Source organism: Phyllobates terribilis, unplaced genomic scaffold (genome assembly GCF_046119375.1).
Source record: "Phyllobates terribilis strain yellow unplaced genomic scaffold, ASM4611937v1 Scaffold_5__5_contigs__length_657084704, whole genome shotgun sequence".
NCBI lineage: Eukaryota > Metazoa > Chordata > Amphibia > Anura > Dendrobatidae > Phyllobates > Phyllobates terribilis.
The window spans coordinates 648,089,171-648,097,906 of NW_027362765.1; the positions used below are offsets into that span (position 1 = coordinate 648,089,171).

Here is an 8,736-nt window from a genome sequence, read left to right on the forward strand (position 1 = left end):
TGGGGAAACACCTTGTGTTTGAGGGCGCTTCTCCCAGTTGATTAAGTTAAATTATTTGCTCTGCAGCTCTGGGGTAGCTCTCTCTAAGGGTGAGCTTTAACCCTTCAGAGCTTGAGGCATACAAAAAAAAAAAAAAAAAGTTTTGAAAACAGGCTGTGCAACTTTCACACTTTTTTGCCATCCTTATTGTAACATCCTGGCATCGGGTGTGGGTGGCATGTCGGATCAGGGACCTGGGAGTGCGGACCGCTCTCCTGATCCGTTCCAGGTTCGGTCGCACGCTTCTGATACACCCAGGCCTTCAACGACGTCAAGTTCGACCCTCAGTGATGTTAAGGTGGAGGCGCTCACTCGCTCCATTGATAGTCTTTCTAGTCTCCTGGGTCAGTGGGTGTCAGCTAGATCGCATCCGACGCCACGAGGTAAAAAGCGCCGCAGGACTGTGGCATTATCTCCCCCGCATAGCGCATCAGAGGCTTCGGATTCACCAACGAGTTCGGTTGATGAAATCTCTGATTTCGAGGAAGAGGATCGACAGGGTCGCTCTGTTTCCCTTTCAGGCCGCGTAGATGTGCTTATTAAGAACATGCGGGAAGTGTTACAGCTGTCTGAAGAGCCGACAAAACCGTCTAGGTCGGCCCGGCTGTATCAGGAAACGCGCCGTGCTCGTTCTACATTACCTGCGCATGAGGAACTTAACGAGGCAGTGGAGAAGGAGCGCCGGTGCCCGGATAAACGCTTCCAGGGAATGCGGTTTTTTGATGCTCTGTATCCCTGCGCCAAGGAGATGGTCACTAATTGGGTTTCCTCTCCTGAGGTGGATATATCTGTCTCAGCTGACCAAGTCTTCCCTGCTTCCTGTTAAAGGGAGAGCCAATCTTCAGGATCCTCTGGACAGGAGATCGGAGTCAGCGGCGAAATCCATCTATGAAGTCGCGGGTCATGGTTTCCGAGCGGCCTTGGGGGCCATGTGGGCCGGTGAGGCTTCTCTGCGGTGGTTGGATCAGCTGCGGGCGGCATGGCAGGACGGGACTTCGTGTTCAGAAGTAGAAAGGCTTTTTCAGCTGATGGAAGAAGCTATGTGTTATGGCAGGGATGCAGTACTGGACACTACTTCAGTTCTGTCCAGGGCTCAAGCTTCGGCCGTCACAATTAAAAGAGCACTGTGGCTTAAACACTGGACCGGAGATGCAGTATCCAAACAGGGGTTGCTTAGTCTGGCATATAAGGGCGGTCAGCTTTTTGGTTCGGACCTTTCGGAACTGATTGCCAAAGCCATAGCTAAGGATGTTACCCTGCCTCTGAAAAAGGCAGTGGCATCCATATCTAGCAGGACAGGGCCCGGTAGGGGTCTTCGGTCCTTTCAGACCAGGGGACGATTCGATCAGCCTTCCTGGAGATCGGGTCGTCCCTCGTCCTCCGGCAGATCCTCCCAGAGATCTCGTACTCCTTGGAAGCAACAGTCCCGTCAGGACAGACGGGAGGTTGATAAAAAGTCCGCTAAGGCTGACTGACGCCAGGGATCCCCCCGAGGGCTCTCGGGTGGGAGATCGTCTGCTACAATTCGGGTCGATTTGGGCATCCCACATAGCTGACACTTGGGTGACGCGGGTTATGTCGGCAGGCTATTTCATAGAGTTTCATTCTCTACCTCCAGACAGGTTTCGTCAGACGTGCATTCCATCCGTGCCAAGGCTGGCTGCCGCACTGTTACAGGAGGTCGACTCTCTCCTACAGCAGGGTGTGGTGGTTCAGGTTCCTCCGGAAGACCAGGGAAGGGGTTTTTACTCCAACCATTTTGTGGTCCCCAAAAAGGAGGACAAGTTTCGCCCGGTGCTGGATCTCAGAGATTTGAATATTTACGTCCGGACACGGAAGTTCCGCATGGAGTCTCTCCGTTCGGTAGTAGCGACCCTGTCGCAGCACGATTTCTTGGTGTCGATCGACATCCGCTACGCCTATTTGCATATCCCTATCGGCAGAGCTCACCAGCGTTTTTTGCGTTTCGCTATAGGTCAAGCCCATTACCAGTTTGTGGCCCTACCATTCGGGTTGGCCTCAGCACCCAGGGTTTTTACAAAGATTCTGGCTCCTCTCATGGCGCTTCTTCGAAGACAGGGGTTTACGATCCTCCCCTACCTGGATGACCTGTTCATAGTGTCGCTCACAGCGGAGGAGGCGATAACGGCTCGCGATCTCTCCCTTCAATACCTGATGGTCTTCGGGTGGCTGATCAATTGGAAGAAATCGTCATTGGAACCAGCACAGTCCATTCTTCTCCTGGGGATGCAGTTCGATACAGTTCGGGCAGTTGTGTCTCTGCCTCCTGTCAAACAGACGAACCTTCGTCTTCTGGTCCAGGCTATGAGGTCGACGTTGTCAATGTCCCTTCGGGAATGCATGCGCCTTCTGGGTCAAATGGTGGCAGCTATGGAAGCAGTACCGTTTGCACAATTTCATTCCTGGGATCTCCAAAATCTTATTCTGACCCATTGGGATCGATCGCTGACTTCTCTGGATCGCTCGGTCGTTATCTCCCGCAGGGTGCGAGAGTCTCTTGGATGGTGGTTACGTCCAGAGACTCTATCCCTGGGGAAATCCTTCCTTCTCCCGAGGTGGTCGGTGATTACCACCGATGCCAGCTTGACGGGCTGGGGGGGAGTTTGGAACGACCTCTGGGTTCAGGGGGTCTGGTCACCAGAGGAGTCATCTCTCCCGATCAACATTTTGGAGTTGAGAGCAATATTTCTCTGCCTCCAACATTGGACGGTCTTGTTGAGCGGTCTGCCGGTCCGGATCCAGTCGGACAATGCGACGGCTGTCGCGTACATCAACCATCAAGGCGGGACGAGGAGTTCCAGTCTCATGACGGAGGTCTCTCGGATCCTGGTCTGGGCCGAGTCCAGAGTTCCAGCAATCTCTGCAATTCACATCCCAGGGGTGTTGAATATCTCGGCGGACTTACTCAGTCGCGAGCTGGTGGACCCTGGGGAATGGAGTCTCCATCCAGAAGTGTTTTCACTGCTGTGTTCCCGTTGGGGGACTCCTCAGGTGGATTTGATGGCATCCAGGCTGAACGCAAGGGTTCCGACGTTCATGTCCAGGTACAGGGACCCGGAGGCTGTGGCGGTAGATGCTCTAGTGGCCCCGTGGGGTCAGTTCAAGCTGATCTATGCGTTTCCGCCGATATCCTTACTTCCTCTGGTGATCCGACGGATCAAACTCGAAAAGGTATCAATAATTCTGATAGCACCGGATTGTCCGCGGAGGACATGGTATTCAACGCTGGTGTCTCTTCAGGCGGCGCCTCCGTTTCCGCTGCCCCTTCGCCCGGACTTGCTAACCCAGGGGCCCATTCGTCATCCGGACCTGAGGTCTCTAATTTTGACGGCGTGGCTCTTGAGACTGAGATCTTGACCCGTCGCGGTTTTTCGCCCGAGGTCATTGCCACCTTGCGGGCGGCCAGGGGTCCTGCTACGTCTAGGATTTATCACAGAACTTTGGAGTCTTTCTATTCATGGTGTTCTGGATCTTCAAGAAACCCGAGGGTTTTTTCCATCCCCAACTTCTTGGCTTTTCTGCAATATAGTTTGGCCAGGGGTTTGGCAGTTAGTACTGTGCGGGGTCAGGTATCTGCACTATCCGCACTTTTTAGAAAGGCTATTGCCTCATGCAGGGATGTGCGTTCTTTTTTTCGCGGAGTCGCACGTCAGTTTCCGCCGCGGAGGGCAGTTGTGGCTCCGTGGCGGCTTAATCTAGTCCTGGAGGCCCTTCAGCATAGGCCTTTTGAGCCTATGGATTCTTCTAAACTTTCATTACTTTCTTGGAAGGTGGCCTTCTTGGTGGCAGTCACCTCTTTGAGAAGGGTGTCGGAGTTGGCGGCACTATCTTGCTCGCCTCCTTTTCTGGAATTCTTTCCGGATCGTGTGGTGCTTCGTACCCGTGAAGATTTTTTACCTAAGGTAGTGTCACATTTTCACATTAATCAGGACATTGTGTTGCCTTCTCTTTGTCCAAAACCTAAGAATCCAAGGGAGCGGGCCTTGCACTCGTTGGACTTAGTGCGGGCATTGAAGTTCTATCTTACAATCACACAAGGTTTTCGGAAGTCGGACTCTTTTTGTGATTCCGGCTGGTTGTCGGCGTGGTCAACGTGCTTCCAAAGACACGATAGCTCGGTGGATCCGTTCGGCTATCCTGAAAGCGTACCGGCTCAAGGGCGAGCCTTGTCCGGTTAAAGTTCAAGCTCATTCCACGACAGCCATTGGCTCATCATGGGCTTTTCGTCAGGGGGCCTCGGCAGCGCAGCTCTACCGGGCGGCCACCTGTCGCTCCGTTCACACCTTTACTAAGTTTTATAAGGTGGACGTAGGTGCTTCAGCCGATGCGGCCCTGGGACGCAGGGTCCTGCAGGCGGCGGTAATTTAAGTTATCCCTTTATTTAGTTTTCCATTATTTAGCGCGGTTTGCGCTCTTGCCTAAGTTTTGGGGTATGGAAGCTTCTGCCTCTATTTCCCACCCTTAAGTAGGTACTGCTTTAGGACGTCCCACGAAGTAGAGAATCTGTGTCTCCCTTCCTTCCCTTCTGCTGCTGAAAGACGGATTTTGGTAAGAACTTACCTGTAAAATCCTTTTCAAGGAAGGAAGGGAGACACAGCACCCTCCCAGGGCAGAAGTGTTTTTTTGTGTTTCTAGATGCAGCGCGTCTCCTTCCTGATGTCGATCTTCTGGACTGGGTTTAGCGCTCTACGGCTCTCCTTCCAGTTTCGCCAGCTCTACCCAGTTGTCAGGTCCAATGGGGTATGCCTAAGACTGTGTGTTTCTATTACATAACCTGTTTTCTCTCATTTCTGAACTTTCAGAAGGGGATGTGTTGTTCTGCTGGTGTTGTCTGCTCTTCCTTAGCTTGTGTACGGACTGATGAACATGGGAGTAGGAGGAGCCTTTATACTGGAGGGGCCGGTCGTCACTTTTTCTAAATCTGAGGTGAACTATCCTGTGGGGCTCCGCCTACCCACTAGTAATGGATCTGTGTCTCCCTTCCTTCCTTCGCTGAAAAGGATTTTACAGGTAAGTTCTTACCAAAATCCGACTTTTAGCTGATGCTTTAGGTGCTGCAGAGGTCTATAAAATCCTGCCCACACCACTGATTGGCAGATTTCTGTGTACACTGTGCATAGCTAGAAACCTACCAATCATTGGGAGGGTGAGGTTATATAGAGTTCATGAATATAGACCCATGGCATTCCTCAAATATTACTCTCCTGCTGATTTAAACCAGTGATTTTATCAAAACTACAGCAAGCAGCGTACTAAGTGACACATTTCTGGAATTAGAGTATCTGTCTCTACATTATGCTGCAATCCGATTAGGTGCAAAACCCAGGGTCATTTCTTTTATAGGGAATCTGTCAGTAGGATCAACCCCCCCCCCCTAAGCCATCTATATGGGCATGAAGGTCATAGAACCTAGATCAGTGATGGCGAACGTGTTAGAGAGAGCCCAAACTGCAATCCAAAACCCACTTATTTATCGCAAAGTGCCAATACGGCAATTTAACCTGAATCCTGAGGTTTTCGTTTAAAAAAACAACTCCTACTTTAGTGTGCTATAGAGTGTATTACACAGAGCTTGTAAGCACTGCACTCCAAGCCAAAGGCTGTGTGTACACATTGCATTTTTGCTGCGTTTTTTTTCTGCAGCAAAACCTGATCTCTTGCCAGGAGGTTTGTTCAGGATTTTTCTTGCTTTTTTTATTTGTTTTTTTTGGTGAGTTTTTACAGCTTTTTTTTCACTGTGCTTTTGTCTCTTTATACATGTACATAAATTCAATGAAAAAAAAAATAATTCCTTCTGATTTTGGCACAAACGCTGAAAAACCTTACTCCTGCGTTTTTGGTGTGTTTTTTTTTCACCACCCATTACTTCCAATGAGTGAAAAAATGCTGAAAGAAGTGACATGCTCTATTATGCAAAAAACAAACAAACATGCAAAGCACAAAATCCTGAACTAAAAAAAACAAGGTGTGCATCAGATTTTTGGATTCTGATACTGTAAAACGCAGCTGAAAATTTGCATAAAAAATGCATAAAAAATACTGAAAAAAACAAGATGTGGGACTATAGCCTAAGATACAATCCACTGATTGCAGAAGAGATTTGTTCTTGAAAATGGAGAGAATTTTTAATCAAAAGTAAAATTGCAAAGTTGTTTGTTTTTACAATCTCTTTGCAATTGTATCCCTTTATCATGATGAGAATAAGCCTTTAAGCCAGGGCTATGAAACTCAAATACACAAAGGGCCAAAGTTAAAAGCTTGGACAACGTCGCGGGCCAACCTTGATAAAAAATTTCTACTATTGTGAAAGTTTTTCCTTATCAAATATAACCATTAACTTTTTGAATTATAGGGGAATAATATTTCATGTAAGGGCAGTAAAAAGCATACGGCTCAATGGCTTAATTTAAAAATGTAATAAGAAAGGATAAAAAAACTTGAATAAAACAGATAAAGTATAATGCAAACAAAAGTGCCCCCAAACACAGTATGATACCTCCACATGCACGATATGATGACCCTACTGTACCCCTCTCCCTCAATCCCCCCAACAAAGAATGGTGACCATGTCACAGTATGATTCTCCAACTGTAATGGGCCCCACACAGCCCTCCGTAGAGTGTAATGGGCCCCACACAGCCCTCCGTAGAGTGTAATGGGCCCCACACAGCCCTCCGTAGAGTGTAATGGGCCCCACACAGCCCTCCGTAGAGTGTAATGGGCCCCACACAGCCCTCCGTAGAGTGTAATGGGCCCCACACAGCCCTCCGTAGAGTGTAATGGGCCCCACACAGCCCTCCGTAGAGTGTAATGGGCCCCACACAGCCCTCCGTAGAGTGTAATGGGCCCCACACAGCCCTCCGTAGAGTGTAATGGGCCCCACACAGCCCTCCGTAGAGTGTAATGGGCCCCACACAGCCCTCCGTAGAGTGTAATGGGCCCCACACAGCCCTCCGTAGAGTGTAATGGGCCCCACACAGCCCTCCGTAGAGTGTAATGGGCCCCACACAGCCCTCCGTAGAGTGTAATGGGCCCCACACAGCCCTCCGTAGAGTGTAATAGGCCCCACACAGCCCTCCGTAGAGTGTAATGGGCCCCACACAGCCCTCCGTAGAGTGTAATGGGCCCCACACAGCCCTCCGTAGAGTGTAATGGGCCCCACACAGCCCTCCGTAGAGTGTAATGGGCCCCACACAGCCCTCCGTAGAGTGTAATGGGCCCCACACAGCCCTCCGTAGAGTGTAATGGGGCCCACACAGCCCTCCGTAGAGTGTAATGGGCCCCACACAGCCCTCCGTAGAGTGTAATGGGCCCCACACAGCCCTCCGTAGAGTGTAATGGGCCCCACACAGCCCTCCGTAGAGTGTAATGGGCCCCACACAGCCCTCCGTAGAGTGTAATGGGCCCCACACAGCCCACCTTAGAGTGTAATGGGCCCCACACAGCCCACCTTAGAGTGTAATGGGCCCCACACAGCCCACCTTAGAGTGTAATGGGCCCCACACAGCCCACCTTAGAGTGTAATGGGCCCCACACAGCCCACCTTAGAGTGTAATGGGCCCCACACAGCCCACCTTAGAGTGTAATGGGCCCCACACAGCCCACCTTAGAGTGTAATGGGCCCCACACAGCCCACCTTAGAGTGTAATGGGCCCCACACAGCCCACCTTAGAGTGTAATGGGCCCCACACAGCCCTCCGTAGAGTGTAATGGGCCCCACACAGCCCTCCGTAGAGTGTAATGGGCCCCACACAGCCCTCCGTAGAGTGTAATGGGCCCCACACAGCCCTCCGTAGAGTGTAATGGGCCCCACACAGCCCTCCGTAGAGTGTAATGGGCCCCACACAGCCCTCCGTAGAGTGTAATGGGCCCCACACAGCCCTCCGTAGAGTGTAATGGGCCCCACACAGCCCTCCGTAGAGTGTAATGGGCCCCACACAGCCTTCCGTAGAGTGTAATGGGCCCCACACAGCCTTCCGTAGAGTGTAATGGGCCCCACACAGCCTTCCGTAGAGTGTAATGGGCCCCACACAGCCCTCCGTAGAGTGTAATGGGCCCCACACAGCCCTCCGTAGAGTGTAATGGGCCCCACACAGCCCTCCGTAGAGTGTAATGGGCCCCACACAGCCCTCCGTAGAGTGTAATGGGCCCCACACAGCCCTCCGTAGAGTGTATTGGGCCCCACACAGCCCTCCGTAGAGTGTATTGGGCCGACATTAAAAAAACAACAACAAAAAAACTACTCACCTCTGCTCATTTCAACACAGAATTGGTCTCTTCATACCTGTGGGAGTGCGCGCCATCTCCTCAGCATTACTGCCGCCGCCACTCTCCTTAGCCCGCGCACCGTCCCCTCACCCTCCTCAGCATGCGCGTGGCCTGATGGGACGGCGCGCGTGCAGAGGTGAGTGGCTTCAGCGATAAGAGGGATGGTGATCGGGCTGAGGAGAGTGGTAGTGGCGGCAGCAGTAGGAGTGCTGAGGAGATGGCGTGTGTGCTCACCAGGAGGGCTCACATAGGCAGCTTAGATGGGTTGTTCCTATTGATAGCTCGCATTCAAGGCATTCTATAAATCTATGATATAAGATGCTATATATATGAAGCTTTATTAAAAAGTCACCCGTAGCTTGCATGTTGTTTCTGATATTAAAAGAATACTGTTGCCGGAGTCTGTCT

The 8,736-nt window shown here is 51.1% G+C and overlaps 1 long non-coding RNA gene across 1 annotated transcript in view; it reads left to right on the forward strand.

The window, feature by feature from the left end:
* The window catches only part of LOC141271379 (uncharacterized), a 48,526-nt gene that overhangs the window by 39,317 nt on the left and 473 nt on the right, over positions 1-8,736 (forward strand). The window lies entirely within an intron of this gene.